Source organism: Octopus sinensis, linkage group LG11, assembly GCF_006345805.1.
Source record: "Octopus sinensis linkage group LG11, ASM634580v1, whole genome shotgun sequence".
NCBI classification, from domain to species: Eukaryota; Metazoa; Mollusca; class Cephalopoda; order Octopoda; family Octopodidae; genus Octopus; species Octopus sinensis.
In genome coordinates this window covers 71,186,648-71,196,647 of record NC_043007.1, presented here as the reverse complement: position 1 = coordinate 71,196,647, position 10,000 = coordinate 71,186,648, and the positions used below count along the sequence as shown (strand labels likewise).

The window sequence follows — 10,000 nt, the reverse complement described above, 5'->3', positions numbered from 1 at the left end:
TTCCAGAGTTTGACCATCAGTAAAATCCAATAAAAAGCATTCCTGTTGTTTCAGTATTGAGAATGTTGAACCTTTAGAAGAAGACGACAAATAACCTGAGGATCCATTAGTGAATAATCAAGCGTGGGATTACCTTTGATATGTATAATAGGGGCTAATGCTTGTCGAGTAGGAGCAATTTATCGCAGTCTTTTGGTGAGAAATTGTGGCCAGCTGTTGATCAGGTAGGGAACAGGTACCGATATGGTCCATAGCTCTGGTAGAGGCAGTGTTGTTGTTGTTGTTGTTGCTGCTGGTGATGTTGGTGTGGTTAATCGTATCATGCAAACAGAAGATGAACGTGTTAGTACTGGTATTGGTCGTACTGTTTTTCTAAGTGGAGCCATCACACTTGTACCTTGAGCAGGTTTCTCTCTGATGCCTTTCTGTGTTTCACTCCTGGCCCACACCTTCATCCCAGACTTGGTGCTCATTTTCAAGACTGAAGCCTCCTCTTCATTATTTCACCAGTCGTGAAAGTTGAGTGAAATCTGTTCCACTAATAACTGCACCCTCTTACAACACTACTGAAAAACTGTGGCAGTGTTAGCAGCAAGCACAGCAGCATCAGCAGCAGCAGCAGCAGCACCAGCATCAGTATCAGCAGCAGCAGCAGCAGCAGTAGGTGCACTGAAACAGTTGTCTGATACTGAGAGAGCTGTAATATCTTCCCCTACGCCACCATCATCACAGAGCTGCAATCATGCTGTATGATAAGCAGTAGTTGCCGGTGCTGGCGTTCTCTTCTCTCTCCTAACTATCTCCTCTCACTATTACTCTCTCTCATCATCCTGCATATCATCCTCAGATCATTAGAGGGATATTATCAAACAAGACAGCAATCGTTGCTGGAACACACACAGTAACAACAACAACAACAACAACAACAACAATAACAAACAGCATATAAAGAGTAAGAGTGAGCCCTTAGTTAATCAATGGAGATTTAGTATAAATAAATAATTTATCTTCTATTTTAAAGGGGATAAGTCAGGTACTGGTGGGAGGAAAGGGCCTTAGTCAAATTATTTTATTGTAAATCTTTTCCCTTATCTCAATTTTTAATTTTCACTTTCATTTTCTTTTTACCTCTTGTAGCCCCTGCCCCCACTCCACCCCAATTGCCATCATTCATGCCACTGAGATATAAACACAAGAAAATATAAAATATATATATAAAAACAAAAAGCTGTTTTTCAGATAACAGTGATTATTAAGAGAAATAATAGTAGCCAGGATGAAGGCTAATCCATATAAGAGATGTTTAGTTTTGCTAATAGTCTGTGAAAGGAAAAAAGCAAGGAGGTACATGAAGAAGAAAGAGAAGACGAGAGTAATTCCATCAAAGTGTAAATAGTAAAGCTCATTTGTAACGAGGCAAGATTTTTGAATGATTTCAGTCGAAGCAACTTGATTGCTCACATCTATTTTTATTGAGAGAAAACAACATGAAAATAGTTTTTTTTGTTTTTTTGTTTTTTTCCTTTCCTCTCCCCCCACTTTTTTTTTTTACTAAACAGTAAACACTTAAGATTACAATCAGATATAGATTCATTCATCACAGGAGACTTCTTGCAATGACTGAAAAATAACAAGGACAGACAGGCAGACAAACAGACATATCAGAAGGAGAGAGACAAGTCAATAAGTGATAAGGAAGGAAAGAAGCAGGCAGGGAGAAAAAGAAAAAAAAGCAGGAAGATAGATAGACAGATAGATAGATAAATAGACAGACAGGTAGATAGGTAGGTAGATAGATAGATAGATAGATAGATAGATAGATAGATAGATAGATAGATAGATAGATAGATAGATAGATAGACAGATAGATTGATAGATGCAGAAGCAAATACATAGTAAGGCAAATGGCTGGAAGAACAGTAAGATGGATCAATACATAGATTAGCTGGATGGGTGAGCAAACAGATTAGCTGGATGGATGAACTGATAGATTAGATGGAAGGAAAACTAGAGAAAAAGATAGATAGAAGAAAAAGCAGTCCGTGATGAGGAGAGAAAGTGGTAACATATAGAATGCAATAACAGTATATGCAGTGCTAATAACATTGAAATAACAGCATCTCGGTGATACAGACTCAGAATAGAAATAACAACAATTGTAACACTCAGATATGTATATATATATATATACATACATATCAATTTTTCATACATCATATATACAGGGAAGCAAATTATATAATTATATCATGTATATATAAAATTCAAATTAAACACACACACACACACATACACACACACATACACACACACACACACTATATGATATGATATCAACATCATCCACTTTTCCCATGCTTGCATTAGCGTAGCTACAGTGTGTGCCACTCGGGGCGGCCCTTCCGTTTGCCACCCCTGGATCCCGCAAAAAACACATACTGCCTACAGCAGACCCAAAAGTGACCCCTGTAAAAGTGCCGCCTGGGGCGAACTGCCCACCCCTCCCAATACACTAGTGGGTTTGAGACATCTATGTATGTGTATGTGTGTATATATACACACACACACACACACATATGGTTGTATGTGTGTGTGAATGTGTATGAATGTGTGAGTGTGTTTGTGGGTATGCGTGTGTTTGCATGTTTTATATGTATGTATACATACAAATACATATATGTATGTACATATATATTTACAGGATTCAAGCATACATTTATTGAATGCAGCATATTCTGACTTATCTAATCAGTAGTATTTTACCCAGAAAGTGTTCAATAAATGGTAAACCAATAACTTAGGATATTTAGAGAATGTGACATGAGTCTGCAAAATAAACATGGAACACAGTTCAAAAGAAAAACCTCATAAAATAAAGACTTGTGGAAATACCAGAATGTATCTTTATGGAACAATGAGGGCAATTAACCCTTTCGTTACCAACCCGGCTGAAACCGGCTCTGGCTCTAAGTACAAATGTCTTGTTTTCATAAGTTTTGTATAAATATCTTCCACCAAACCTTAGTCACAATCTATGTACTTAACACTAGCTTAATTATAACTAAGTTATTTTACTAAATTCTTTGTTATATTGAAAGAAACAGAGAGCATCTGAAAATAACTACAGTAATGAAAGGGTTAAAAAACCCTTGGAAGATTCTTTGACAAGAATTTGGTGTTCATTGAGGACTTTATGAGGGAAAACCATGAAGGAGATTTAACATCATATTGTTTGAGATAGTTTTAGCAAGATAACATTTTCTAGGCAAGAATTATGCAAATTATGCCACACTTGCAAGGGCACTCAGAATTCAAAGAATTGGAACAAACACCCACAAAATATTTCGTCTGGCACTAATAAGTCTGCAATATCACCACCATGGATTGGCGCTTTATTTTATCCCTGTGGAAAATTGAAAGGCAAAGTTGATTTGGAGGTATCTGAAAGTAAAATGCAAACAAATGGAACAAATTCTGCCAGGTATTTTCTTTGATGTTTCAAAGATTCTATCTATTCATCAGATATTTTATCTTCCATGCTGTCAATGTGATAGTTATTTTCACACTTATACACACACACAAACACACACACACACACACACCACACACACACACACAAATATACTAACAATGGGGCACATTAAGACCTATGACGATAGACTACAAGAGGTATAAAGTTCCAATAGTAATCCCATTGGAAATGTGGTAAAGTGGTTCAGAAAGTAGTGGCAAAGGTCAGAGAAGAATGTTGGAAAGGAGATGAGGGCCCAAGAGAGGAGGAACTTCAGTCAGGAAGGATCAAACTTGGGTGACCACATGAGCATATATTATGCATAAGTCAAAATTTTACAAAATAACAAAAAACAAAAGACAGGCAGTGAAGAAAGAATGAACATCAAAGTAATACTCCTTGTGTCTGGTGCCCTCACCTGCCTCTGTTTTTCTTTTTGTTTTTTTTGTTGCTTTTTTTGTACAAGAACCTCATGTAAATGTGTGAGTGTGTATGTACACACATGGGTATACATACATAAAAGGCGGCGAGCTAGCAGAATCGTTAGCACGTCGGGCGAAATGCTTAGCGGTATTTCGTCTGCTGTTACGTTGTGAGTTCAAATTCCGCCGAGGTCGACTTTGCCTTTCATCCTTTCGGGGTCGGTAAATTAAGTACCAGTTAAGCACTGGGGTCGATATAATCGACTTAATACCTATGTCTGTCCATGTTTGTCCCCTCTATGTTCAGCCCCTTGTGGGTAATAAAGAAATAGGTATACATACATATGATCATCATTGTTTTAACATGCATTTTTCCATGCTTGCATGGATTGGATAGAATTGGCTGAAGCAGAAATTCTATGGCTGGATGTTACTAACCTTCAGTTATCAGCATGTAAGGTAATGTTTTTCTATGGCCTGACATGTTTTCATGGAAGATTGGAAATGAAGGGCACTGCTTGCATTGACAGTGACACTTATTTACAACTATCATGTGATGTCAAGACAAAGGGACACAATCACACATAATCACACACATACACACACATATATATGAGGGGCTTCTTTCAATTTCTGTCCACTAATTCCACTCACAAGGCTTGAGCCAACTTCAGAGCATACTAGAAGACAACTACCCAAGGTGCCATTCAGTGGGAGTGAACCTGAAACCATGTAGTTGGGAAGCAATTATCTTAAGTGCACAGTGGTGTATGTGGTGGTGGTGGTGGTGGTGGTGGTGGGGGTGAACAGAGACACATATACACCCACAAATATACAATTTTATCATTCTATGGCCCTCCCCTCTCTCTCTCTTTCGGAGAAGCACTGAGTACCTACACGCACACATACACACACGGCAGTAACTTCCGCCTACCGAATTCAATCACAAAGCTTCGGTCGACTCGGGGCTATAGTAGAAGACACTTGCCCAAAGTGCCACACAGTGGGACTGAACCTGATACCATGTAGCTAGGAAGCAACCTCCCTAACCACACACCCATGCCTGCGCCTGGATCACATTAGACCTGCATGAATCCCATGCATGACCAATACCCTCCTCCAGGCCATTTGGTATTGGCATCCATCATTCATCCCTCTCTTGCTATCCATCACTCTCTCATCCTTTTTCTTGTTATCTGGCACTCTCTCGTCTCTCTCTTCTCTAGAAGTAGTGCCACAAAAATGCACAATGTACATTCTGTAAAGGGACTGCTGTTAGGAAGGACAATCAGCTGAGAAAGCAAGACAAACATGAAATTAACCAGTGAGATGTAACTCCCTCATCCCTCATCAGGAGAGCAACAACAATGACCTGCCTGACCCATGCCAGCATCTCATTTCTCTAGCTCCCTGGTATCGACATCCATAATCTATCACCTCCAGCTATTCATCATTTTTTCCTTTTAATCATTCTGTTTGGTCCATTACAACTTTGCTTCATGCTCTCACACATCATGGTTCTTCTCCTGACATTCTATTCTATTCTATTCTATTCTGCTTCATAACCCTAAGTGAATAAATACAAACTTTCTAATCTTATAGGGTACTTTTATTACTCTATTATTCCACCTTCTGCTGCCACAGCTTGGCTTTCTCCCATTACTATTACCTTCTTAGTCAATTTGTTTCTATTCAATCTCCTTGCCAACAACCATCATCTTGCTGCCTTTCAGCTACGTACTTTCCTTCCACAAAAACTATCTGGTAAATGTCTACCATTATCTCTCTCACTTCTTCTACTGACCCTTCTATTACATTCTTACTCACGTCTTTACTCTCATCTTTTTGTCTTTCTCTTTTCCATTGATCCTTGTTTCCACCATCTAGCTGTATGCAAAGAAGCGAATGAATGACGATAATGCAAAGAGGAGACTCTTTAGTCTTGCAACTTCAATGTAGGGAGCAGGAGCAGGAGGTTATCATCATCATCATCATCATCATCATCATCATCATCATCATCATCATTATTGTTATTATCATTATTATTATTGTTGTTGTTGTTGTTAAGGTGGTGAGCTGGCAGAATCGTTAGCACACCAGGTGAAATGCTTAGCAGCATTTCATCTGTCCTTATGTTCTGAGTTCAAATTCTGCTAAGGTTGACTTTAGCTTTCATCCTGTCAGAGTCGATAAATTAAGTACCAATTAAGTAGTAGGGCCAACGTGATTGCCTGTCCCCCTTCTCACAAATTCTAGAACTTGTGCCTATTGTTGGAAAGATTATTGTTGTTGTTGTTGTTGATATTATTATTATTATTATTATTATTATTATTATTATTATTATTATTATTAAGGTGGCAGCCTGGCAGGATCCTTAGCATACCAGATAAAATACTTGGCAGTATATCATCTGTCTTTATGTTCAGAGTTCAAATTCCGCCGAGGTCAACTTTGCCTTTCATTCAAAATAAGTTCAGTTCAATACTGGGGTCGATATAATTGACTTACTCCCTCTCTCAAAACTGCTGGCATTGTGCCAGAATTTGAAACAATCATTATTATTATTATTGTCAAAGCTCCTTCAAATTTTTCACAAAATACATCTGCTTCTATAGTTTCCATTGAGTCAACAACAGCCACTTGATATACCTGTCTTCCATTATTGTTTGCTATAAAAAGAGTGATTTGTCTCAAAAATTCAGCTTTAAGTGCCATATCTGTCTCATTATGTCACTTTCACCTGTAGCTCATTTAATACCCTTTTCCACTCTAAATGTGACACTTTAGTTCTTTTAAGAAATACCACATCAGCAATTTGACAGTTCATTTTCTGGTTTCTGTGATGTCATCTCGCTCAACAACCTTGAAACAACAGCAATTCACTGAACAGTAAATGAACCCTCTTAAAAACTGATTCTACCAAGAACCAGTTAAAGACAACAATTCTTCTCTATAGCTATCAGCTAACAGCTTTTCTACACCTCTGAACTTTTGCAATTCTCTTCTGCATAGAATGTTATTTACAAAGCTCTCCATCCAGCTCCAATATCCAAAAACTATTCTGCAGATGCCAAAATAATTATGGATAGTTTCACTTATCTCCCTATATTTCTACACTATTTCCTTCTATAATATTATGAACCATACATATCCTCTTTAATACTATTTTATACTTCTGTTTTAAATTATAACCAAAGCACGGAATTTTCCCCATCTGTAATTGTATTGGAATATTCTAATTTCTGTTGTGATGTATCTGAGACATTTTGCCTTTATTAGTTATCAATCTCCTTCAACTTTCTCACAGTACTTGTAACAATCTGGTTTCTTTGAATGAAAAGAAGCATATTTGTGAAATTAGACTTTGGAGCCAGTACTTACAATATTAATTAAAACCTCAGCAAAACTACTTGTTAAGACTGCTTAACATGATAAAATTACTATATACACACAGAAAGATATGCAAACATATACACACATACTCTCAAATACACCAACACATACTTTTATTATAGATTTATCTACCATGTTACATTTTTGTTGAATACAGGACCCAGTAAAAGAATGCACCCTCTGTCTCTGAGTTTATATCATCAATTTGTACCTCATCTAGGCTGGTCATGTTCCTTGTTTGTTTAGTGTGTTACTTTGACTAATTTTATATTTGATTCCTGTACTATATTCACTTGAAGCAAGTTGCTAATCTTCTTGTGATATCAGATAATCTGCCTTTAGAACCAGCTAACAAATCATCATCTGTAAATCTTGGATTGATGAAAATCTTTTAGAGCCTCTTTTCAAGAAAAAGATTGGCCACTTCTTTGACAATGGACAAACTCAACTCTTTCCAATGTATATTCCAAACTGTTTGATGTTGTTCAAAACTTTACAAGTACTTTTCTCAGACAGGTGTTTTTACTTGTCTAATTAAAAGTAATGTTATGTTATACTTCTTTGTGATACCCCACTGTGCCTCCTCCTCTTCTTCTTCTTCTTCTTCTACTTCTTCTTCTTCTTCTTCTCCTCCTCCTCCTCCCCCACCCTTCTCTTCTTCTTCTCTCTATACACTGTTGGAAGTTTCTTTTAACAGAGTGTTAAAGTCTTTTAAAGTTTACAGTTGATGGTCTCTAAATTTCTTAATAATGATTATTACATTAGTTATCAGTTCAACAGTAGTCACCTTTTTTTTTTTTTGAACTAACTCTATTTGTTTTTCACTAATTTCCCTTCATGCATGCAACAGTTTTAGTTGTTTTAGCTATTAAAGTATTATTTTACTCAAGTGGCTTATGAAGCTGATGGCTAGATAAATGCTACATTTCGTCTTTGAACAACAAAGTTCTGTAATGCATCTAACCACTGAGATGACCATTTCCCCTTTACATAAAATCAGTGACAGATTTGGGGCAGCAATCCCATCATTTTTTTCAACATAGTTTTTGTTTGTTTTTGTTTTTTTCAAATATATTTATTGCATCCACTGCACAATTTCACAATCCTTCAGTTTTGTTGGTGTTCAAATATCTTATTGGCTCTTCTATTTTACTAAATATTTCTGGTCCTTCATGATTCTGAGAGTGCAGAATGGTTGAATCTGCCTTTCGGGGAGAAGGTAACGGAGTGCCATGCAGTGGGATTAAATAACTAAATCTGTCAAAAACAGTTCAGCTCTTTGAGGTCCAACAGCATCCATATCTTGTGGTGGAGATGGGTATCACATAGATTGCCAAACCTGTTGCTAATTACACCATATTTATTCTATAAAAGACCAGGTGAGGCCCAGATTAAGGACAACTGCATCTGCATAATAGAAGGGCAGCAGGAATGGAGGTGGTGGTGGAAGTGGGGACAAAAGGAAGAAATTGATGTACCAAACAAACGTCTGATACTTAAGGTGGAAGGAGAAAAGAATTGAAATATGGAAATCTATAACTGACAGGCAGAGTAAAAGAACTGGAGATCAAGATGATATGTGTGTATCTGTTATGCATATTCATATATGTGTGTATATGTGTGTATATGTGTGTTTATATATATATATCTATCTATCTATCTATCTATCTATCTATCTATCTATCTATCTATATGTATATATGTACACACGCATACATGTGTGTGTGTATGATGTATGTATGTATGTATGTATGTATGTATGTATGTATGTATGTATCTATGTATGTATGCATGTGCATAAGTAGCGAAGTTTATCCTAACATAAGGGGACATAACTCAAATGGAGTAAAGTACAGCTTAGTAGCTGACAACTTAATCCTTTAGCATTTAAACTGACTAAATCCATCCCCAAAAAACATTCTACTTGTTTTAGATTTAAACTGGCCAGATCCAGCCTTTCACTCTTATCCAACAATGACATTCTAGAAATAAACAATCACATCATTTAAGTCTTGAAGTTATGAGATGATATATGATTAATTCGAAACAATGTGAATAAATAAGCATTACATTTGACAGAAGAATTTAAATGCTAAAAGGTTAATGCAACAATTTTGACCAAACCAGGTCAATTTTCATATGTAAATCATTTAAAAATCATCACTGATAAACTCCCAAAGCAGAAATGAATGTAGTCCAAATCACTTTCTGTTTATAACTACAAAGTGTATATAAGACAAGGTGTTAACATCTATTTACCTTAGAAAATTTCTATTTTTAAATCTCACAACATGAGATATTCAGCAACAGTACTTTGTAGTAAAGATTTTATTTCATTTATTTCATTTTATTTCATCTAGTTTCAGCTCACGAGCTGTGGCCATGCTGGCGCACTGCCATTTGGTGCTGCTACATGATTTTACTTCACGAATGCTCTTTAGGAATTGACATTTGGTCCGTGAGAGAGTTTGATGCAGCTGCCCTCATCTGCACCTCCTGCCGCAAAGTTAGTTCATCTAGGACACCTGACAGGAAGAGGTCCAGCTATATTTTGAAGACATCTACATCCACCCCATGCAGGTCTCTCAGGTCCTTCGGGAGGATATTGAAGAGCTGTGGACCTCTGAAGCCCAGGCTATTGCAGTATCTTGTCCTACATCTTGATGGCAGTCCT

The 10,000-nt window shown here is 36.9% G+C and overlaps 1 protein-coding gene across 4 annotated transcripts in view; it reads right to left on the bottom strand.

Moving 5' to 3' along the window:
• Positions 1–10,000, bottom strand: part of LOC115217708 (unconventional myosin-X) — a 560,656-nt gene that overhangs the window by 184,212 nt on the left and 366,444 nt on the right. The gene's annotated exons all lie outside the window — the stretch shown is intronic.